The 24,858-nt window shown below is 46.7% G+C and overlaps 2 non-coding genes across 2 annotated transcripts; one reads left to right on the top strand and one right to left on the bottom strand.

Moving 5' to 3' along the window:
• Window positions 1-17,431: 17,431 nt before the first annotated feature.
• TRNAH-GUG (transfer RNA histidin (anticodon GUG)) lies at window positions 17,432-17,503 on the top strand. Its single transcript has one exon. It is a non-coding gene; the product is annotated as a tRNA-His (tRNA).
• Window positions 17,504-20,159: 2,656 nt separating this feature from the next.
• TRNAK-CUU (transfer RNA lysine (anticodon CUU)) lies at window positions 20,160-20,232 on the bottom strand. The gene has a single exon. It is a non-coding gene; the product is annotated as a tRNA-Lys (tRNA).
• Window positions 20,233-24,858: the final 4,626 nt, after the last annotated feature.

The raw sequence follows: 24,858 nt of genomic DNA, 5'->3' as shown, positions 1-24,858 counted from the left end.
ATAGATAGATAGATAGATAGATAGATAGATAGATAGATAGATAGATAGACAGACAGACAGACAGACAGACAGACAGACAGACAGACAGACAGAGTAAGATAGATAGATAGATAGATAGACAGACAGACAGACAGACAGACAGACAGACAGACAGACAGACAGACAGACAGACAGACAGATAGATAGATAGATAGATAGATAGATAGATAGATAGATAGATAGATAGATAGATAGATAGATAGATAGATAGACAGACAGACAGACAGACAGACAGACAGACAGACAGACAGACAGACAGACAGACAGACAGACAGATAGATAGATAGATAGATAGATAGATAGATAGATAGATAGATAGATAGATAGATAGATAGATATATAGATAGATAGATAGATAGATAGATAGATAGATAGATAGATAGATAGATAGATAGATAGATAGATAGATAGATAGATAGACAGACAGACAGACAGACAGACAGACAGAGTAAGATAGATAGATAGATAGATAGACAGACAGACAGACAGACAGACAGACAGACAGACAGACAGACAGACAGACAGACAGAGTAAGATAGATAGATAGATAGATAGATAGATAGATAGATAGATAGATAGATAGATAGATAGATAGATAGATAGATAGATAGATAGATAGATAGATAGATAGATAGATAGATAGATAGATAGATAGATAGATAGATAGATAGATAGATAGATGGACAGACAGACAGACAGACAGACAGACAGACAGACAGACAGACAGACAGACAGACAGACAGACAGACAGACAGACAGACAGATAGATAGATAGATAGATAGATAGATAGATAGATAGATAGATAGATAGATAGATAGATAGATAGATAGATAGATAGATAGATAGATAGATAGATAGATAGATAGATAGATAGATAGATAGATAGATAGATAGATAGATAGATAGATAGATAGATAGATAGATAGATAGATAGATATGTGAACGTCTGTATATAAATATTAATGTATATATGGGGTGTACCACGTAACTTGAGTAAATCTTTCGTCATCATCAGCATCACAATCAGCCTGTTCAATGTCCACTGCAGGACGAAGACCTCTCGCTGCGATCTCCAATTTCCCCTGTCCTGCGCCAACCGATTCCAGCTAGCGCCCGCGAATTTCCTAATTTCATCGCTCCTCCTTGTCTTTTGTCGTCCTCAATTGCGTTTTCCTTCTCTTGGTACCCATTCTGTAACACTAATGGTCCGACGGTTATCTAACCGGCACATTACATGACCTGCCCAACTCCATTTTTTCCTCTTGGTGTCAATTAGAATATCGTCTATACCCATTTGCTCTCTGATCCAGACCGCTCTCTTTCTGTCTCTTAACGTTATGCCTAGCAAGCTTCGTTCCATCGCTCTTTGCGCAGTCCTTACCTTGTTCTCAAGCTTCTTTGTCAGTTTCCAAGTCTCTGCCCCACATGTCAGCACCGGTAAAATGTACTGATTGTGCACCTTCCCTTTCACTGATAATGGTAAGCTTCCAGTCAGGAGCTGGCAACGTCTGCCGTATGCGATCCAGCCCAGTTTTATTATTCTGTGAATTTCCTTCTCATGATCAGAGTTCCCTGTGATTAATTGACCTAGGTAAACGTACTTCTTCACAGACTCTAGAGGCTGACTGGCAATCCTGAACTGTTGTTCCTTTGCCCGGCTATTTATTATTATCTTTGTCTTCTGCATATCAATCTTCAACCCCACTCTTACACTCTCTCTGTCAAGGTCGTCAATCATTTGTTGTAACTCGTCTGCATTGTTGTTGAATAGAAAAATGTCATCGGCAAACCGAAGGTTGCTTAGATATTCGCTGTCGATCCTTACTCCTAAGCCTGCCAGTTTAATAGCTTGAATACTTCTAAGCACGCAGTGAATAGCATTGGAGAGGTTGTGTCTCCCTGTCTGACCCCTTACTTTATGGGTACCTTCTTGCTTTTCTTGTGTCGAATTAAAGTAGCTGTAGAACCTCTGTGGATATTTTCCAAGGTATTTACGTAAGCGTTCTGTACTCCTTAATTATGTAATGCCTCTATGACTGCTGGTATCTCTACTGAATCACATGACTTTTCGTAATCTATGAAAGCCTTATAGAGAAGCTTATTGTACTCTGCGGATTTCTCGATAACCTGATTGGTGACGTGGATGTGACCCATTGTAGAGTATCTCTTCCTGAAGCCAGCCTGTTCCCTTGGTTGACTAAGTCCAGTGTTGCCCTTATTCTATTGGAGATTATTTTGGTAAGTATTTTATATAATACTGGGACTAAGCTAATGGGGCCTATGATTTTTCAACTCGTTAACGTCTCCTTTTTGCGGATTAGTACAATGCTTGCATTCTTCCTGTTTTCAGGGACCATTGCAGTCGATAGACACTTCGTATAAAGAGCCGCCAGCTTTTCAAGAACTATGTATCCTCCATCTTTGAATAAATGGACTGTTATTCCATCTTCTCCTGCTGCTCTTCCTCGTTTCATGTCTTGAAAGGCCCTTCTGGCCTCATCGCTAGCTATAGGAGGAGTTCCTTTACCGTGCTCAATACTCTCTAATTGAGGTATCCTGACTCCTCTGGGTACTGTACAGGCCAGTATAGAATTCTTCCGCTGCTTTTACTATATCTTCGAGATTGCTCATGGTATTACCCACTTAACTTTCAGTGCACACATCTTGGTTTGTCCTATGTCAAGTTTCTATCTCACTGACTTCAGGCTGCGTCCATTTTTACGACTTCTTCAGTCTTTCTCACGTGATAGCTTCGAATATCCCTATTTTCGCCTTGTTAACCAGTTTTGACAAGGCGAAAATAAGGGATATTCGAAACTATAACATGAGAAAGACTAAAGAAGCCGTAAAAAATGGACGCAGCCTGAAATCGCTGAGAAAGAAACTAGAGAAACTGAGAATGATATGTACATGTGTGTATATAAATATTAATGTGTAGATGGGTTCCACGCAACTGTAGATATAGCTTCCACGCAACTCGAGCCATTCCTTAAAGTTATGCAGATACCACGTAGCTGGACAGAACCAAGTTAATGTTGTTTGCTATCGCTTGGAAATATTCAGATAATTTTTTGTATACAACCTAATTAAATATTTAGTCTTAGTTATTTACTTATCAAATATCTCTACCCAAGACACCATGATACAAATAAAGGAGCATGCCATAGACACCACGGGGCGGGGCTTGAGGGCAATACTTGGACTTGATCTAAAGAAGGCCTTTGACAGGGCTGACGGCCATCCTCGACAGAATCGCGCAACTCGGCCTGGGCAAACAAATGTATAATTATACCCGAAATTTCGTTACGAAAAGAACAGCCATAATCAGACTGGACGAGGACGAGAGTATCCAGGTGGACATGGGCAGCGCTGGCACACCGCAAGGGTCGGTCGTGTCACCGATGCTCTTCAACCTCGTCATGATCGGACTATCGGAAAAACCGGAGTGAATAGAAGGCATTAATCCCACCGTTTATGCCGACGACATTACGATTTGGACCACGAAGGATGCAAGCGAGGGCGATGTGGACAACAGACTTCAAGGGGCGGTGGAGGCAATCGCCGGAGAAATTGGAAATGCTGCTCTACCGCCCCAGGAGGCTCGGCAAACCGTCCAGAGACGTAGCGGAACTACACAAAAGGGGAATCAGATTAACCATGCGAAAAGGCACGGAGATACCCATGGTCCAATAGATTAGAGTCCTGGGTCTCTGGATCGAAGCCAGGGGAACAAACACGGAAACTATAACACGCCTGGAAAAGAAAGTCACGGCGGCCATTCGGCTAATACAGAGAGTCTCCAACAACAGGAGGGGAATTAAAGAAAGAAACGTCGTACGGCTCGTTCAGGCCTTCGCGATCAGCCACATCGCGTACGTGGCGGCGTTCGTCCACTGGAAGGTTGCGAAAGAAAAGATAGAAGCGCTCATTAAAAAAGCGTACGAAACAGCACTGGGTCTCCCCCAATACACAAGAAATGAAAAGTTACTGCAACTCGGGGTACATAACACGCTGGAGGAAATCGCTGAAGCACAGAGGATAGCTCAACTCGAAAGACTCTCCGGAACCAAGGCGGGCAGAAAAATCATGGGAATAGATCGGCATAAACTATCACGGAATGAACGGGCCCAAGACGCAGATTCATCCAGACGTCCGAGCCACAATAAACACGGAAAATATACCGAAGAACATGCACCCCGTGCACAATGTCGAGAGAAGAAAATGCCGCACGAAAACGATTCTCAAAAACCACGGCGCGCGTGAGGGGGTGCTCTTCGTAGACGCCGCACGGTACCCCCCAAACCGGGACGACAATGGTGCTGACAGAGGTGACTCCCTCTTCGCAATGGCGGTCGTATGCACGAAAGGAAAGACCGTGACTGCGGGCTCCGTAAGGACCATATCGTCGGAGGCAGCAGAAGAAACGGCAATCGTATTGGCTGTAATCAACGGTCGGCAGCAATACAGAACAATAATCAGCGACTCCAAGATGGCTATTAAAAAGTTCACAAAGGGATGGGTCTCCACCGAGGCGGCTAAAATAATGAACCGCATACCAGAAGACTTTAACAACGGCAAAATTGCACCCAAATACCTCAAATGGATCCCGGCACATGTGGGAGAAGTAACTACGAATGCCCCTCCCAACCTCAACGAGAAGGCCCACCGAGCCGCGCGAAAACTAACCCACCGCGGCCCGGACAGTGACGGCCCAACACCCCGCAACTCCCGGGGAAGGCGGAAGGACTGCGGCGGAGGCGATGGAGAACACGGAGGAGGCGACGACGACGAAGAACCGATAAAAGACGACAAGGACAGGCTGGTCACGTACCACGACATACTGACACATTACACGAAACAAAGATAAGCATACCCAGAACCCCACAAACAACTCGACAGGTTTCAAGAAACAGATTGGAGAAGGTTGCAAACCAGAACGTTCCGAAACCCAGTACGCTTAAACAGAGTAAATTCAACACAATACCCAGACGCGAGCTGCATGCTCTGCAAGCACGAACACGCAGAAATGCACACATCTTATGAAAATGCACAGAGATCAGATCATTATACGTAGAGGACAACATAAAACCGGACCTTCTCGAGGAGCGATGGCTAAGCGCTCTGACTAGCTCGGAACTACACGACCAACTATGGGCTATACAGCGGAATGGGGCAGCGGTGGAAAGGCTATGCCTCATCGCACATAATGCCCGGGTGGCCTGAGCCCGGGCTGGCAACCTCGCAGGTCCTTATCCCATTAATGTTTTTCCGTCCGGCGCAGGTTCGTGCGCCCCCAAGAGGACAACGGTGTATTGGAGAAAAAGACGACGAAATAATGGCACGTGTTTTCGCCGCATGCACTCGCATCGTAGGTGGCCGTTGTCGGCGCGTACAAGAAGAGGTGAAGCGACGCTCGAGAGAGAAGAAAAAGGCATTCATGTTCTCTTGTTTAGAACGCGGCAGTCTTTGTTTATTTACCCCCAAGGTACAAATTAGCCCACAATAAATAGTTGTGTCTGAACTCCCTTGACTGTTTGGTACAATTCTAGTGGAGGTACGTGGTAATGATTTCCAGCCCAATTCGAGTTAGAGGAAGCAGCCCGGAGCCACGCCGTTTGAGACCCAACGAGCTCACGCCTGTCCACCAGCGCACGAGCCGTCGCCTACGTGGTGAGCCGCCTGAGTTTCCTCTTTTGCCGGAGCGAAGTATAGTAGCAGCAGCAGACAATACTGAAATGACATCCCAGACAGCCTCAACCCTCATCGTCGTTGATCAGCCGCGGACGCCCGAGCCCTTTCACGGCAACACCTTCGAAGACGCCGAAAACTGGTTGGAAGGCTTCGAGTGCGTCGTGGACTACAATGGATGGGAAGAAAACCGGAAGCTCCGCAACGTTTACTTCGCGTTGCAAGACTGTGCGCGAACATGGTTTGAAACCCATGAAGCTGTCCTCCAGTCGTGAGATGACTTCCGACGGGAGCTGTTGGCCACATCCGAGCACAGACCGCCGGGAAAGAGCTGAAGCCGCTTTGCAAGCAAGAAGCCAACGAAACAACGAAAGCGTGGCAATGTATCTCCAAGATATGTCCCGCTCATTCCTCCGGGCCGATTCGAGCATGAGCGAGGACAAGAAGCTGCGGCACCTGATGAGCAGTGTGAAGCAGGAGCTTTTTGCCGGTTTGGTTCGCAGCCCTCCACGAACCGTGGCCGAATTCCGCTCCGAGGCGGCAACTATGGAAAGGACACTTTAACAGCGAGCGAGACTCTACAACCGCGATATGAACGTCGCCTCTATGGATGCGATGTCGGCAATGTTCGGGAACAGCATCGAGGTCTTACGAAAATTCGTAAGATCTGTGGTTCGAGAAGAGCTGCAGAGGCAACAGCTGAACAACGGACCCACAGCAGTCTCTTCGTTGGTAGAAGTGATTCGCGAAGTGAGAGAAGCAGTCCGCGAACAGCACCCGCATGCATAGCCACAAGCGTCACCGGTACGCCCGACGGTATCGTACGCCGAGGTACTCAGAGGATCCCCGTGACGTACTTTCGTCACGGCAACTACGCATGTACCCGAACCTCGGTTCTTGCCGTCTCCGCCTGAGACGAGATTCCGGAAGGCTGACATATGGCGCACTCCTGATAGAATCCCACTGTGCTACCACTGTGGCGAAGCTGGTCATCTCTACAGGATGTGCGAATACCGCAGAGCGGGACTTCGGGGGTTTTCCGTAAACTCTCCTTGCCCAGGAAACGGTGAACGCCCTTTTGAAATCCAAGATTATTTGCCAACGCGTCAAAGCTCGCAGACTTCACAGCAACATCAACCTCGGTCAACAGTGCCGCTGAGGTATCGATCACCGAGCCCGCGTCCATCCTCAAGCTCCCCAAGGCGACGCTCCCAAAGCCCACGTCGGGAAAACTAATGCCGGCGACCTGTAGAGGTGAGGCCGCTGTCGACGCAAGAACAGAGCCTCCAGCGCTGATTCTGAAATATAGGGACGGACGCGAGAGCAGTTGCGGAAAGAGTAACGTTGCTTCCGATTTATGTGTGTTTATAGACGGCTGCGAAATTACTGCTTTATTAGACACAGGCGCAGAACATTCCGTTATGAGTAAAGTACTTACGAGAAGACTGAAACAAGTGCTGACTCCTTGGAGAGGACCGCAAATTCGAACCGCCGGAGGACAGCTCATCAACGCAGTGGGTAGGTGCACTTCTAGAATTGGAATACGCTGCTTTACATACCTCGCCAGTTTCATTGTCCTGTCAGAATGCCCAAGGGATCTAATTATTGGAATGGACTTTTTGCAGGCGAACGGTGCAGTAATCAACTTGCAGGAATCCTGTGTGTCGTTCTCAACGAAGCACGCCATAAAGACGTTCGAGTGTGAAGAACAATTTGATGCGCTTCAGACTATAAACGATGACGTCACGATACCCCCAAGATCCAGCATAGCAGTCGCCGTAAGAAGCACCGTATTCAGCGACTATGAAGGAATAGCAGACAGTAACGCTGGGCTCTTACTCGAAAAAGGGATTTGTATGGCAAGGGGTCTTGTTAGGCTGCGCGACGGGTGTTTGAATATCTTCCTTACAAGTTTTGTAAATGAATTCCAGCATGTTGCGAAGGGAACCGCCATTGCCCGCCCTAACGATTATGAACAGATTACGGATTTGAGCCCTTCCGATGCTGCACTACTGGCTTCTGACAACGCAGACTCTATATTCGCATCCGTCAACATCGAAGCAGCACTATCACCAAGTAAGAAGCAGCAAGTAGAGAACCTTATACGATAATTCGCCTCGTGTTTCTCAACGACATCGAAAGTCCAGAGAACATCCATCGCCAAACACTGTATCATTGTCGACGAAGCTGTGAGGCCTATTTTCCAGCATCCCTACCGAGTGTCACCGAAGGAGAGAGAGATCATCAGCAAACAAGTCGAAGAAATGCTTAGAGACGACGTAATTCAACTATCGACCAGCCCGTGTGCTTTACCAGCACCACTTCACCTGTGGTGCTCGTAAAGAAAAAGGACCAGACCATGTGCTTGTGCGTTGAATATTGAAAGCTAAACGTCGTCACAAAGCGGGATGTCTATCCACATCCGAGGATCCATGACATCCTCGATAGACTACGGGATGCGAAATTCTTTTCCTCTCTCGACCTCAAAAGCAAATACTGGCAAATAGAAGTGGACGAGCGAGATGGTGAGAAGACAGCATTCGTCGCACCACACGGACTATACGAATTCACGGTACTTCCGTTCGGCCTCTGTTCCGCACCTGCTACCTTTCAGCGGATGATGGACACTGTGCTCTCCGGGTTAAAGTGGCAATCCTGTCTGGTTTATCTTGATGATGTCGTGATTTTTTTCTACCACCTTTGTTCAGCATGTGGAACGACTACGGACTGTGCTCAAAACTATTATTAGTTCAGCAGGGCTGACGATAAAGCCACAAAAATGACACCTCCGATTCCAGGAGCTCTTTTTCCTCGGCCATGTGATTAGCTTCGAAGGCATTGGCCCTGACCCTGAGAAGACCGCAGCAGTAGAAAAGTTTCCTAGACCAACCGATAAAAAGGCCGTAAGGCGATTCCTAAGACTTTGTGCCTACTACGGGAGTTTCGTCAAAATTTTTTTGAAGATTGCCGAGCCGTTAACACGATTAACGAAAGAAGATGTGCCTTTCGTCTGGCTAAGTGCACAAGAAGATGCATTCAATGAGCTACGACGGCGTCTTCAAAACCACCCAATCCTTGCGCATTTGATGAGGAAGCCGAAACAGATATCCACACAGACGCCAGCAATTTAGGACTCGGTGCCGTCCTCGTTCAATGGCAAAACGGATAGGAAAGAGTGATTGCATACGCTAGCCGCACTCTTTCGAGGACTGAAACCAACTATTCAGCCACGGAAAAAGAATGTCTCAAAGTTTTATGGGCTATAGGAACATTCCGACCATACTTATACGGTAGACCGTTCCGAGCAATCAGCGACCATCACTCATTGTGCAGGCTTGCATGCCTGAAAGACCCTTCTGGACGACTTTCTAGACGGAGACTGAGGCTGCAGGAATAAGACATAACGGTCGCGTACAAGTCAGCTCGCAAGCACAGTGACACTGATTGTTTACCACGTGCGCCGGTCGAATCTGTTCCTGTGAAAGATGGACACGACTTTTCATTTCTTGGAGCCGTGACCACATCTGAGATGGCTAAACACCAACAGTCTGACGCCGAGCTGCTCCTACTCATCAGGCACCTCGAGGGACACCCTGTCCATGTTCCGCGAGTTTTCTGCCGGGGATTGTCATCGTATGTGATGAGAAATAGCGTCCTCTACAAAAGAAATTTTGAGCACAACACAGAGAAATTTCTACTCGTCGTTCCTTCAGCTTTGCGATCCGAAATCTTGGAAGCCTGTCACGATGATCCATCAGCAGGACACCTCGTAGTGAGGAGAATGTTCGCCCGAATTCATGCTAAGTACTACTGGCCAAAGCTATTGAATTCAGTACAGCATTATGTACGAACATGTCGGGATTGCCAAAGACGCAAAACGCCTCTATTAAAGCCAGCAGGCCTCCTTCAACCAATAGAACCCCCAGGAGCCCCGTTCGAACAAGTAGGAATGGATCTGCTCGGTCCCTATCCGACATCGTCATCAGGGAAACGATGGATTGTAGTAGCGACGGATTACCTAATCCGATATGCCGAGACATCCTCTCTAATCAGTGCAACGGCCGTTGAAGTGGCTGAATTCTTCGTCACCAAGGTACTATTACGACACGGTGCCCCTGCAATTATTATCACGGACCGAGGAACTTCGTTCACAGCCGATTTGACGCAGTCCATTATGAAACTGACTCATGCCAGCCACAGGAAAACAACTGCTTATCAGCCTCAAACAAATGGACTAATCGAGCGATTGAACAGGGCGCTGACCGATATGTTGTCAATTTACGTAGACTTAGAGCAATGTACATGGGACAAGATACTACCATGAGCAACATTCGCCTACAATACCGCATTGCAACAGACCACTCAAGTAACGCCATTCCAGCTTGTTTTTGGTCGAACAGTTACCACACCCTTAGATGCAATGCTGCCTGTCAGCGACAGTGCAGAACAGAACCCTGACATCAGCGACTTTACACAGAGAGCCAAAGAAGCACGTCAGCTGGCGTGACATCGCATTCAACAACGGCAGCGCATCGACGCGTACCGATGCAACTTGCGGCGATGAGAAGTCGAGTATGCACCAGGCGACAGAGTATGGGTGTGGACTCCCGTGCGGACGCGCGGCCAGTCCGAAAAGCTTTTGCGCCGTTAGTTCGGCCCTTACCGAGTGCTTCGCCGCATCAGTGTCTTGAACTACGAAGTTACGCCAGAAGGACAAGTGAGCTCATCACGACGCCGGCGTCGCATAGAAACTGTACATGTGGTCAGACTGAAGCCATATTATGACAGGCAGTGAATATTTTACCAAACATCTATTCTGTGCCATATACCACTTTAGTATGGATAACAGCTTGCGAACAGTTTCGTCGCTTTACGCATCGGGATGATGCGTTTTGGAGGGGAGATAATGATACAAGGCAGAAACATCTTTAAAACAACGCGCGCAGGTTCGTGCGCCCCCCAAGAGGACAACGACGTATTGTAGAAATAGACGACGAAATAATGACACGTGTTTTCGCCGCACGCACTCGCATCGTAGGTGGCCGTTGTCGGCGTGTACAAGAAGAGGTGAAGCGACGCTCGAGAGAGAAGAAGAAGGCATTCATGATCTCCTGTTTATAATGCGGCAGTCTTATTTTATTTACCCCCAGGGCACAAGTTAGCCCACAATAAATAGTTGTGTCTGAACTCCCTTAACTGTTCGTTACAATATTATAGTTAGCTGAAAAGTGTCAATGAGAAAATTCGAGAGCAACACGAAAAATGGCCGCGCGACTGGCTGCTCGAGGCATTTAGCGTCTATTCGCGGGTTTGTTTCATGCTTGGAAAAGACCTTTATAAATCCCGTGCTAAGCAACAAAAAGCTCTATCGGAAGTTTTTCATGTTGCTCTACAATTTTTTTCATTGACACTTCACCTAATTATGATAGTAGTTGGTTAATTAATTAATGCTAATGAGGTAATTAGGCTGACTGCAAAGAATGATATGGATATCTCCAAGCAACGGCAACAACATTACCCTAATTTTTTCCTGCTACGTGGCATTCGCATTTTTTTAACGCCTGTATCAAGTTACGTGGGACACCTGTGGTATATCAATAGAGACGCTCTTCTAAGCTTTCCCATCGCCTCTCTACCTCTACCATGTGGCTGGTGTCTCAAACTTCACAAATATGCAATTCTTTTCACCTTTGACACTCCTAATGCTAACACATTAACAGCTAGGCGAGGCGCAATGTGATAGTCATACGCATGCGAGGCACCCAAGACCAGAAAGCTTGTAGAACCTACGGCACATAAACAAGGAGCAATGCTGTGCTGCTTGTGCAGAGAAAAGTGGAGTGAATTCTAGGTTTAGCAAGGCAGAGAGCAGAGGAAAGAGAACGTACGTTAAGCAAGGCTAGAGAATTAGGACGTGCGCGGCGTTGTGCATAGAAAGGCAAACATCGCCTTAACGCCTTCGCTTCTTGGCTCAAGGACGACCAGTTCAACAGCGCTGCTCGTAGACGTCGGCTTAAAAAACGGCTTTCGAAAACGGTTCTCAAATGGTGATATCAGTTTCGTCTGTAACTGCACTTTGTTCAACCCACATCTCCTACCTGTACAAACACAACACAATCACTTTCTTGAAGGCATCTCTCACGGAATACGTCAGCACGCTTGTGCATTGCTCTACAAGCAAAACATGTTTAGATAATAACACGCTGTGTACAACCAGAGCATCACAACGCTTGCGCACATACACATCATTTGCAGCGAAGCACAGAGATACGCGATCTTCTTTCTTTACCTTTGGTGTACGCCTCATGGAAGTGCAGGTATTTTCGCCAGCGATTAAACAACCAAAAATAACTGACGTTTTTTTCTTTTCCTATCGGAGAAGAAACGAGAAAGAAATTACTTGGGAAGCTGCAGGCTGGCATGTGAGTATATCTTCCAGCCTGCTATTCTGTGCTTGTGCCGAGAGAAATGGAGAGCTAGAAGGTTATGAGGGCTGAGGTTGCTAAACAGAAACACCGCTAGCTTGGCAGTGTATAAGTTAATGCTCTGAGTCGTGCATGCTACCTGAAGGGTTACAGAAAATACTACCGCTTCCTCTTCACAAACTCTCTCTCTCTCTCTCTCTCTTCCTCTCTTGAAGTAAACAGCATTATCTGTACTGAGTTCCTATTATGCCACACCCTATCTCGCTTGCAGCATCCCTGCCTTCATGTGAGGAATAAACAAGAGCAAAATATTTGTAGCGAAAGAATGAAAGTGTTCCAGGTGGCGTAGTAAGTAAAAAAAAAATAATAGCTATGACAAAATACAAGCGCCAAAAAAAAACTTCGCCCAACGTTGGGCTCGAACCCACGACCCTGAGATTAATACCCTAGTTACACGGGTAGCTTAACCGCGGTTAACCTTAACCGTGGTTAACTCGCTCAACCGTGGTTAACGCGAACCGTAGTCCGCCAGAGTTACATGGGCTATCCCGATCACGGTTAATGGTCTAATGATGCGTCACGTGATATCTCGAGTACAGGCTTCATTTTGAATATTTTTTCTTCCCTGCACGGCGTCTTTCCCAATATTGACTTACCGATAACGTTTGTTCATGTCGTCGATCTTCAGGTGCATTTGCATCGTCGAGTATGGTCCTTCGCCGGCGGGAGCACTGGCGTTGATCGTAGCCGTCATCTTTGTGTAGAGGCGCGCGTTTCGACTACTTGAGCGCCGAGGAAGGACCTCAGTGCCTTCCTCGTATCAGTGCCTCAGTCGTTGCGTCAGGCCATATGATACGCTTTTTGGAAGATATCTGGGAAGCGCCAGCGCTGCACTCGTGAGAAGTACTGTCCGCCATTTTGCACGTTCCCGAAACGTCGGTTACGCTAAACCGAGGTTGCCAACCTCGGTTGGCGGTCAACGCGGTTAGCGGGCACCGCAGTTTCGCCTGCCGTGTAACCGCGCTAACCGCGTTTAGCGATAACCGTGGTTATGTTAACCGCGGTTAAGGTCACCCGTGTAACAGAGGTGTAAGAGCCTCATGCTCTACCGACTGAGTTAGCCGGGCGATGTGACACAACGGTGGAAAATGACGTCTAATGCCATCAATTCGCTGATCAAGCGCACCAGCCTTTGAGCGCGATGGTAACAGTAGCACTCGGCGCTTTCTCATTATATTTGCGTTCAAGGCGGCTTTGAGGAGAATGGCGAGGCCAATGCAAATCTGAATTTTCTTCCTGTGGGGCAGGAGGGGGATGGAGGGGATGGAGGAGGCTGTAAAAAGAAAGCAATCCACAAAGCCGCGAAGCTTCCATCCGATTATCTTGCTCACCTATTCCACCTGATTTACTTCATTCCACACGAGTCCTGCTCTGCACTCCCTCTTCTTACTCCGCGTTTTGAAAAGATGACCGCTTCTATGAAAATCCTCGCGCCCACAGATCACCGATTTGAGGCATCTCGCACCTGCCCCCAGACAGCGTTCATCATCCTGTTTACATAAGTTGCTAACGTTGAGTTGCTGTGGTCAAAAAAGATGGAGAAATACAAGAAAGTTTCTGGATGAAAGTCGCAGTGGCCGCGGTGAGGTGAAGCTCCTCTAGCCCTCCACTCTGCAGAGGTAAGGGCAAAAAGAGAGGGAAAGCTCGGGTGCAGGGAGGGGGGGAGGGGTTCGGGTTGTTTTTGTCCAATGCGTGCGTTAACAGTACGCACTGGCCTCTTCGTCAGTGTTATTTGGCAACAGACCATTGATTGATTGATAACGCAATCACCTACCGCGGTGGCCTAGCGGCTATGACGTCCCGCTCCTGAGCACGACGTTGCGGGTGCGAATCCCCGGCCGTGGTGGGTACATTACGAAAGCGGCGCAATACAAAAAGACGCTGATGTGCCGGCGTTTTCCGGGTGCACGTTAAAGGTTCACCAGGCGGTGAAAAAAATAATCCATAGCCCTCCGCTGTAGGCGGTCTTCCTCATAGCCTATTCTAAATTTTAAATTGGCACAAAGCTGCTATACATGAAGTAAATGCCGTATACTCAAGAGTTGAAGCGGTGCTATTGCCCATCCGCTCGTCCTTTCCTGTATGCGACGTCTTGCGTAACCTTTCGTTGACTCTGCGCCGTTGGCATGCATGTTGTCTCATCCCTGAACAATGAAGTGGCCGACGATAACATTGAACAGTCGAGCTTTTCGTCGGCTGATCAGTGAGGCAACAAAACAAAATGCTCAATAAAAGCCCAGAATCACATGCGCCGCGCCGTTTCCTTGATCGCGCGCGTTCTCTATCGCCAAATGAAAGAAATCTCACAAAAAAGAAACCGCTACGTGCTTGTAGATCATCTTGCCGCCTGCAGTACATATAATAGCTGTGCTACGTCGCATCTGGCAAACGCGTGACCTGTATTGCAACGATGTCGCCTCTTTCCTGCGTTTTGTTAAGAAACAAGGTGGCCAACAAGCTGGGTCATGATGCAATCACCCTTTCGTGTGCGAGTTTTGGAGCTGCCCAACTCGCGAACAAAGGGGAAAGAACGGTAAATGTAACCTCTGCATAAGCGCAGGAATGAGAAGAACGGAGGTTTAAAACAAATTGGTTTATCCCTCTCGATAGGTCATAACACGAAAGTGAGACGTGCATTCTCAGAAGCAGTGGCAGCTTTATTACACGTCATCAAGTACAAGTCCTTAAATGTACACAGTATTTTATTATTTACAGCTTCTCTCGAAGGGCGAAGCGCGCGAAGCCTGTGCCGCTGCGCAACATAAACAGCACCCCAGAGACCTCCAGGCGCCATAGACATATCCGATGCCATGGTTAGTGTTTACGTGGCCAAGCAGCGTCGTTAGAGCACCGACAGCATCCCACGCGAACGCTTATCGATTCGCATATCTGGGCTACAGGCTAGTGTGCGATGAACAGCCAGTCACCTTGGCGGGACGGGCGCACGCGCCGTTTCCCTCTGTCCAGTGGTGTGGCCAGGGGGTGGCACACCGGGTACGTGCCTCTATTCTCAAACTCACTGTGTACTAGGACGCCGCCTGGCCCACCGTTCTCCCCCGCTCCCTTCCGCCATGTTCCCGGTCATGGGCCCTCCCCCCTTCCGCAAAAAACTCCGTACTACGCCACTGAGTTTGCCCTTACCCTTCCAGCCACTCCATTCTAATCCCAGCCTTCTGTGGGCGACCCTTCCCTCCCCATCTGTGTCGCTCTAATCTTCTCCGGCCATCTTCCTTTCAGCTCTCACAGCCTCACAGAACAAGGGCGCCTCGATAATAGCGAGTTTTAGATTAGATAACGCAAGCGGCTTGCGTACTCAAGCCGCTTGCGTTTCCTTCTCTAGAACTCTCCAGTACCGCTTATCGCCATTTAGGGTGGTGATACGTTCACCGTTGTGGTACAGATACCGTATAGCCGCACCATATCGGGTGATTGTAAGTGGTTGGAATTGCCTGTACTTGACCCCTGAAAAAGTTACACGCAAGCAGGAAGCCGGCCACAGTTCAAGTAATTTTGCTTTGTGAATGTATATTCTAGGCTATATGAAAAATAACAGGTCGTTCTCCCGGGCTAAAGTATAGCCCCTGATAGATCGGTGATTCCGTGGTGCCCGTACTATTTGCAAAATTATCAAGCTACATCACAAATCCAGTCAGAGAAAAAGACACGTCGATGCAGTACCCTGTAATACCAGAACATGTGCGTGATGATGACTGCGTGACGTAGGTACATAAAACAGAATTTGGTTGGAGCCCGACAGAGAACGTTTTCCTCATAAAATGCAAACATGCAATATTATTGGTTGCAGTGCTTGCATAGCTGGGTGACCAATTAACATCCTAATTGGGTATAAGGATGCGAGTCATAAACTAATTTACACCCTTAATGACCTTTAAGGGTATAAACTATGTTTCAGTGCAGATGATTACTTATGACATTTGTCTGCGGCCATTTATATCACATCTACGTTAACTTTTTCCACGTGCCAGGAGCCTCTCGATACTTGTGTATATTCAGGATCATGCGTACGATTTACAGCTACTCAATTGCAGCTACTCCAATTTCTATATTTGAATATAGACCTATTATAATAACCTATTATACCTGTTAAAATAAATTTGGTTGCCGTTAAAAGAAAAAAAATGCTCAGTGTTACAGAGTGCAGCAACCAGAATTTCAATTTAAGAGGTCGGTTTCATTTTACATAAAAGCTTTCGAAAATTAAAAAATTAAATTAAAGAAGAACTAAGGCACATACTTTACAAATTCGTAACTCTGCACCAAAAGCCGTCCTGTAAACTGGAGCTGTTAGAGCAATTAACGCAAACAAATATCAAATGTAACTTCACAGTTTACGTAGAGTGCTAACAATCCTTGCAATAGTTTCAAATAGTATTAATCACTGATCAGTGGTACGTTTCTCCAATTTAGATGTCCCAATAGGTACATCTCACAGAATTGGGATATTTATTTTTTCATTAACATTTATTGCGTAGTTCGAGAGTATTAAACGTCGAACTTCCGCTTTCTTAATTATTTTTCCATATTCAAATATTTCTACAAAAGAAATGACAGCGTAACTTGATAATCTATTTCCTAAGTAACAATATTTTCCCATTTTCCTTTAAACGCAATAAACCTAATCTATGTCGACTTGATATAGTTGCCGAGAAAAACGATTTCACCATTCTGTGTAGCACATAGATTGCAGATCGCGGGATAAAGCACCCTCTTGACTGCCACGGTACAGCTCACTGGAGGTTGCAGGGGCGCTCCGGTCGCGGCGGCCGCGTTTAGACGGGGCCGAAATGCCAAAGCGCTCGTGCGCTTAAATTGAGGTGCGCGCTAAAGAACCACAGGTGGTAAAAGCTATTCTGCAGCCATCTCCCATAACGCTACAGTTGCTTAGCGACGGTAAATTCCATCAACTCGTCAACCAATCTATTTATTTATCATTCAATCAATCAATGAATCAATCAAAAGCTTACTTCTCTAAATAGTTCACAGTCCAGCGGAGCTGCAACATTCAATAAATGCGGGCGCACGATGCCAATACAGCCATTCCTTCGCTTTGGGGCTTTTATACGGTTCTTCTTTTGTTTTGCTTTTTTCCTTTTCGACCTTGTGCACCGCTCACGGTGACCCAGTTTTTCTTCCGCCGGTGGCGCCCTTCTGAGCTCCGCCCCAGTTTCTGTCTCCCTGCCGACCGTCCGGCCGGACAGCCGTGATCGTATAGTGGTTAGTACCTTGCGTTGTGGCCGCAATAACCCAGGTTCGAATCCTGGTCACGGCACGATTTTTTTTTTTTACCAACATTGCATTGGTATTATGTCCCGAAACGACTTTGCCTGTACTGAGCTAGTGCGCTGGAAGCCTCTATAGTAAGGTGCCAATGCAGGCCGCTTACCGTTCGCTAATTGTAAGGAATATCCCTCAGAAGTATCAATTTGCACAACCAACCAAAAAAGATGGACAAGGCTATTTATTGGCGGGCAGAGCAAGACAACACGCCCATGTTCGTATGCGCCAGCCGTAAGTGCGCACCCAATCAACAGCCAACGGACACATCATCAGCGTGGAAAGCTGAAAGCCTCGGTGAGATTCACTTAATTTGCGGAAGGACGACGTGTTTGTTCAGTTTGGAATAGATGACCGCAAGGGCTGATGAACGCGCGCTCGCGGTTTACAAGTCTTAAGCGCGTCGTTGTGTTATAGCGATTGTTTCTTACGTAGGTCTTGAAAACAACGAGAACCGAGTTACCTTCTCTTTGTCAGGCATCCCGCGCACTGTGACGTGCGAGTTCTTGCGAGCCAATGGCGCAATTTTCTATTTCCAAAAGTACCCTTATGTGAAAAAAATATTGCATTATACCGATAACTCTTATTCTACGGCCGTAAGCTTCAATGTTTCCTGGTTTCGTGAAGAATATGAACAATGTACAAAATTCTTAGCACCGCACCAAAATCAAGTATCCCATACCTCGGTGGGGAAGTAGCCGAGTGACAAGGACAAGGCGAAAACACAGAAGAAAACACTACACTCGCGACACACGAGCCATCGTGAGGTTGCCTTCTTGGAAGAAGACTAGGAAAAAGAAATAGAAAAGAATGTGCAATAAAAAAAATTGTTTTAGTGGTGCAACAAATAGGATAGGATTGCACACCATGATAGATAGGTTAGCTGTCTTTGACACCCGAGTATGCGCGTGGAAATGAATTTGAAAATGCCTTTTTGTCTTGCTTATCTGCGACATCTGATTGTAGAAAGGTATATAAATATGAAGTGCGTGTTCTGAAATGAAGTATTTGCGAGTACAGCGAGTGTTGTGTTTTCTTGGGTGTCTTCACCTTGTCCTTCTCAGTGCGCTGATTCACCACCAAGGTATGATGGTTAATCATCAACTCGCCAAACTTTCCACATTCAGATATCACAGTCCTGTAAAGAACACCTTTTATTTACAGCATTCAATATGGAGAAACATCATATGTCACCCTAAAGCTTACGTTATATTATTACAGTTCTTACGGGAAAACGCAGCGAAGGCGGGAGATGGAAATTCAAGACGATGAGCAAAACGACAACAAGGTAAAAGCAGGAGCCAACTTTCCAACAAGTAGATCTATTTTTCAAGGCTCTGAAAAAGGCAAGTCCACTTGTCGAAACGCTGGCACCGGCTTTCACTTTCTTCTTGTTTCACAAACCTTTCGGAAGTACTAAAAAAGTAGTATCCCCAAATTAATGCCATATTGGAGAGTGGCATATAATATATAAATTTTGTCGGACTGAAATGTTCTCAATGAGTGCACATTGCAGAATCTTGACATTATTATTATTATTATTATTATTATTATTATTATTATTATTATTATTATTATTATTATTATTATTATTATTATTATTATTATTATTCAATCGCTGCGTTACAACGTTACAACGTTGCAAACATGTATCTTCATCGCATTTCTTTCTGATTTTAAAGAATCATTTTTTTTAATTATACGGATGACCTCGATAAAAAAAATGCACTTCGTACAGTCGGTAGGTTCTACCTTTCCCATTTAAATGAAACAATGCTGATCAAATTAGGTGCAGTGGATTCGAAATTGACAGGCCTCTCCTTTACCATGAAAACCAGAATTCTTCAACGCGAGCATGTTCGACTTACTTTCTTTTTTCTCTCCAATGTTCTACGAGTTTTATGTCGATCTCTTTCGCAGCGCACGCATATCTATGTGAACAACGGAGAGTGTTGATTCCCGACTTAGAAATACAGCGCTTTTCACTCTCTTCCAATATTCTGTTTCCTTAGATATGTGTGCGCTCTGAAAGCGATCGAAATAAACTGCTGCCAACTCGCCCCCCCCCCCCCCCCGACTTTCTACATTTACACTCTATATATTTCGGCTTTCTTGTACATTGACGATGGGATGTTTATTTTCCAATCCAAGTCATTTATCATGAACTTGTTGCTCAACCAAAACTTCGAAGAAATACAGAAATTATACAAAAATTATGCATATTACACGGAATACAGCATGTGATGTCATAATTTCATATTTGATACCTTATAAGTTACACGCAGTTAGGTACCTCTATAGAACAGTCTAGGACTATACAGGCTTTGCGGGAAAACAAGAATTAACAAATTATACTCATCTTACAGCAAAGCATTCAAACAAGACAAAATGCTAACGCACAGCGTACTTGCAGGACCCTTAACGTTGGACAATATCAGTTTAACATAGCATGCCGTACGCAAACATTAAGAGCATCAATGACTGAGGCGAAAAGATATGACGTCGATGAACAATAGGACAGCTCACAGAGAAAAGCTACGCCGAATTTCGGCCGCGCCATAAAATCGACAACTGATGCAAACTTCAAAAATTAGTGAGCATTGGCATATCACCGCTGTAGAGTCATTGGTTTAAATAAAGAAAAGAAATCACGCCCAACGTGGGGCTCGAACCCACGACCCTGAGATTAAGAGTCTCATGCTCTACCGACTGAGCTAGCCGGGCCACGCGGACGACTGCGCATCTGTAGAAATAGGTGCTTTCTGTTGCTGCGAGTTCTGCACTTTCCTCCTCTCCTCATATTTCTGCCCTCTCGCGATACGTCCTTAACTTCTAGAAGTGGCACTGCGCCAAGTAAAGGGGATCGGAATGTCGCTAGCCGCCAGCGCCAAAAAAAAAAAAAAAAGAAAGAAAAGACACGTGCGAGACTGTGAACGCTAGACCAAATGAATGAATCGATGAATCCGAAGGACGAACAAAGGGTCTAGGTGGTGTGCGTTCATGACTGCAACATCGCGACTAAAGACAAAGAAAAGGAGGGAGCAGCACATGGCGTCGTGTGGTATCCCCTCATATTGTTTCTTTTTTTTTGTCAGTGTCTGCGGTCACGTTGTTGCAGCAATGAATTATTTATAAGGTAATTATGTATTAATTACTCATTTATTAATAATTAATTGATTAATTACTTGGTTGATTGATTATTGCTCTATGCTCGAAATTGTGCGGCGAAAGAAATTGCAATAGTCGCTCCAGCACACGGTCCAGCAGGCACACGTATTCCTGCTCATCGCTGACGAACGTTCGTTCGGAAAATTGGACGATACTACACGTGCCTTGACAAAACCTTTGTGTTTGCTCGGGTAGTGTATTGCGCCGCCATCTAACAAACGCTGGACGAAGGGTGCCTGATAAGGCCGAGATTTCGGCACAGACCCTTGGCTCTTCTTAGAACTCCACCCACCCTTCCTTTCCTCTTTTCTATTTCTCTCTCTCTCTCTGCTCCCCCCCCCCAAAGTCATTTTCTTTCTTTATTTGCATGAGCAGGCACACAGCAGCATGCGTCAGACAAACTGACAAAACTTGTGTAGGTACTGCTCCCAACTGATTATCGCAAGTCATGAAAAGTAAGTAACATGGACAAGTGCGTCTGATAAAGCGCGACAGTATTAAACCGGCCTGGAAGAAGGAGAGTACTTGAGTTGCATGCGGCCATAATCGCTCAAACATGGCGTGGACGCATAGAGCAGCACTACTTGCTACGAGATCCACCAATAATAGGCTGGTATATGGAAAAAAAAAAGAAAAGGTCAGGCAAAGTATTCGACTCTTCTATGCTATATAACAATAGTCGATAACACATAATCTAACTATCACCCACAAAGCTTGCCTGTCGTTAGTCAGAAAACAACGCGCTAATCCAGCAGTTCCTCCTACATACGAACCCGATTTCGGCATATGGCTGCCTTTTATCGTGAGAGCGCATCGGTCTGCAGAGCGATACATTGCAGCTTGCGACAGGGACATCCTGGCTCCGTGCCCGACCGGCGTCCCAGCCATGCCAATAGGAGGTTAGCGCCACTTAATGTGAATGGAATAGCTCCACCGATGACGTATACCCCTCGAAGACGCGGTGGCGCGGCGTGCGTAGAGCGGACGTGCTTATCTTTCCGCCATAGGCGGCAGCAAAGATAAAGCAAGATAAAGCAATGCCACAGCGTTTCGCGCGACCGCGGTCCGCATTAGCATCCCACGTATAAAGTCATTACGTCTGTGCAAAAAGAATGGCCGCACAACACAGACGCGCCCATATTGTCTCCGATGACGATTTCCTGCGCTGCGCCCGTCGTTGCTGCCCAAATATTACTGATGAAGTTTGCCACAACGCAGAGCCTCTACACGGGCCCACCGTACCTCGTATTAGAGTCTCGGATGGTGCAGCGTCGGACGTGAGCTACCGAACAAGGTGCCTCGCAACCTTTGACCACGAGGCCAAAGAAGGCTTCCGTTTAACAGGAGAGAGACGGACAAGAGGTTTTGCTTTTCTTCATGTTTTTCACCTTTCGAGTTCACTTGTGCAACAGGCTTGATACGGACTTCGTCTGGAACGCCATTCGAGATTGCCCACCTGTTCTGTGGTCGTTGGAGGAATGAGTTGCACAGTCAGAGTCCGCAAGTCTGCTACCAGTTACCAGTCTGAACAGCCTTGCTTCAACGAGAGCCAAAAGAGAGGAGTTCAAACTTCATATCCCGCACCGGAGTCCTTTAACAACATTGCTTTCACGAAAGTGAAAAATGCGCCGACATTAGATTCTCTGGGCTAAAAGCATCCATCTATTACTGCATTCGTTCGCGCATTACCTCTCTCCTTTAAAAGCCGGAAGTGTAGTGCGATTGGTTCGCAGAAGAAAAGCGAACACTCCGTGATACCAGGTGCTTGAAAAATTGTATATAGATATAGACACGTTGTTTTTCATCATTTCCTAAAACGTCGTCCTTATTCGGGCACGTCCACTAAACAATACAACTATCAGACACATTATCGAGGCCTTAATAACAGCGACAGTGACAAGAACTTTATTAGAGTGTCCTGAGGAACTTGATTGGGGGGAACCGAAGGCTCCCCGGTCAAGTTGGTGGCTCCGCTCACGACGGGACACCGAGGTTGTGACTCTTCGTGACATTGCGGGCCCTCTGGACTGCCTGTAGTTAGTTCGTGATACCCGAGCTCGTCAGCAAGGCGTCCCACTTGGACTTGTATTGAAGGTCGGAGCCCGCGTTGTACGGGCACAGCCAGAGCATGTGGTTGAAGGAGCAGCATGCGTGACCGCATTTGGAGCACGACTGCGGGAAGTTCGGGTCTATCCAACTAAGCGCTCCGGGGGCGAGGTAGGACCTGGTCTGTAGGAGCCTGAAAGTAATGGCCTGAGCCCTGTTAAGTTTCGGGCTGGGGGGATGGAATTTCTTCCTGCTGTGTATCTAATGCGACGTAATTTCGTGAAAGGTGGTAAGATGATCTTTGAAGGGGCAATCCTGTGGGAGACCCGGACCGTTAGCCCGCGCACGGTTCGTGAATTCAAACGCCAGGCAGTTGGTCCGCTCGTTAGGGTTGCAACCCGCTTGGTTGGTTAGATCGTTCACGTGGGCCGGGAACCACGCTATGGTATGACCTCTAGTTTCTTCTCCCGTACTAATATGAAATGATCGGCTGACTATGCCGGTTGTGTGTTTAGAAACTAGAGCGGACGAGAAAGCCCTGACCGCCTTGCGCGAGTCGGAGAATATGGTCGTTGGGGTTTTTGCGGCTTGAAGAGCCAAGGCTATCGCGGTTTCCTCCGCCTCATTCGTGTGTTTAGTGTTGATTGACGTCGCGCTGATAAGTGTTTCGCGCGCGTCAACGACGGAGATTGCAAACCTGTTTTCGCTGCCGAATTTGGCGGCGTCAACGAAGAATGCATCTGCCCCGTAAGGATCTATTCGTCGAAGGATGGTTGTAGCTCGCGTTCTTCTGCGACCTTCGTTATATATTCGGTGGATGTTCCTCAGTACGGGTTCCACCTTTATGCCTTCCCGGGCTAATTTAGACAGGGGGTGTCTGTCGAGCGGCGCCTGTATAGGGAGTAGACCAGCTTCATCAAGAATCTTAATTCCCGGCTTAGTTGACGAAAGCCTAGAGATCTGTTCAATAAACTGTGCTTCAACTAATTCGTCTGTGGTATTGGGAATTGCGAGTTCAAGTAGTTTTACCGTGCTGGCGGATTGTGGAATACGGAGTATTCTTTTGACGCCGGATCTGATGAGCGTGTCGAGTTTGTTCTTTTTGATTTTGCTCTATTTGAGGTACGGTGCCGCACAAGTAATATGACGGATGAAGAAAGCTTGGAAGAGCCTGAGTAGGTTGTCCTCCTTGAGTACCACCATTTCGCTTGCGATTCTCGATATGAGTCGTAGTATATTAATCGCCTGCGCGCCCAGCTTGTTTAGAGCTTCTGCATTACAGCCTTTGGCGTTGATTAAAAGTCATAAAATTTTCATGACGTTCACCCTCGGAATGGGGTGCCCTTCTCGTGTTGTAATTTCGAGTGGCAGCGTTTCCAGAGGCTCGAGGTTCCTAACGCCCTGCCTCGACTGTCTGTAGAGGACGAATTCGGATTTGGTTGGTGACAGCTTGACACCTGTGCATGTAAGAAATTCTTCCGTTACATCTATGGCCACCTAGAGAGATTGCTCTAGATCGGCCAGAGATCCCCCCGCGGACGAGATTGTGATATCGTCTGCGTAGATTGCGTGGCCTATTTTTGGGAGTGCGGCCAGCCTTTCGGAGAGCTTATGCATGGCGATAATAAATAGTAGCGGGGATAGCACCGAGCCCTGAGGGGTTCCGCAGTTGCCCAGTTCGTAAGGACAGCCCGATATCGCCTTAATAACAGACCAACTGACCCAGCAAGGAATAAGCTGCAAGAGACACCTGCATGTCTCCTGCATTTATTAAACAGCGTTTGTTGTTGTTGTTGTTGTTGTTGTTGTTGCCGTTGTCGTCGTCGTCGTCGTCGTCGTCGTCGTTGTTGTTGTTGTTGTTGTTGTTGTTGTTGTTGTTGTTGTTGTTGTTGTTGTTGTTGTTGTTGTTTTCTATCCCATTACCTCCATCTTCTTCCCTAAAAGCGTTGCAAATATTCCAAATATGGTCAAGTTTTCAAGTAGGTCAACTTGCTGCGCTAACCATTACCAGAATCATATTTCACGCCCACCACTTTCATCGTCTTATTGGGATCGTGCAGCATTGAAAACGACGACACAGGCAAGGCTTAAACAGTAAGCTTGTCATTCGGGGTTACAGCATGGCGCTATTGATCA

This window comes from Dermacentor andersoni, chromosome 3 (genome assembly GCF_023375885.2).
Source record: "Dermacentor andersoni chromosome 3, qqDerAnde1_hic_scaffold, whole genome shotgun sequence".
Classification (NCBI taxonomy): Eukaryota; Metazoa; Arthropoda; class Arachnida; order Ixodida; family Ixodidae; genus Dermacentor; species Dermacentor andersoni.
Note: the sequence above shows the minus strand (reverse complement) of the source record. Positions and strands in the feature narration are given on the sequence as shown.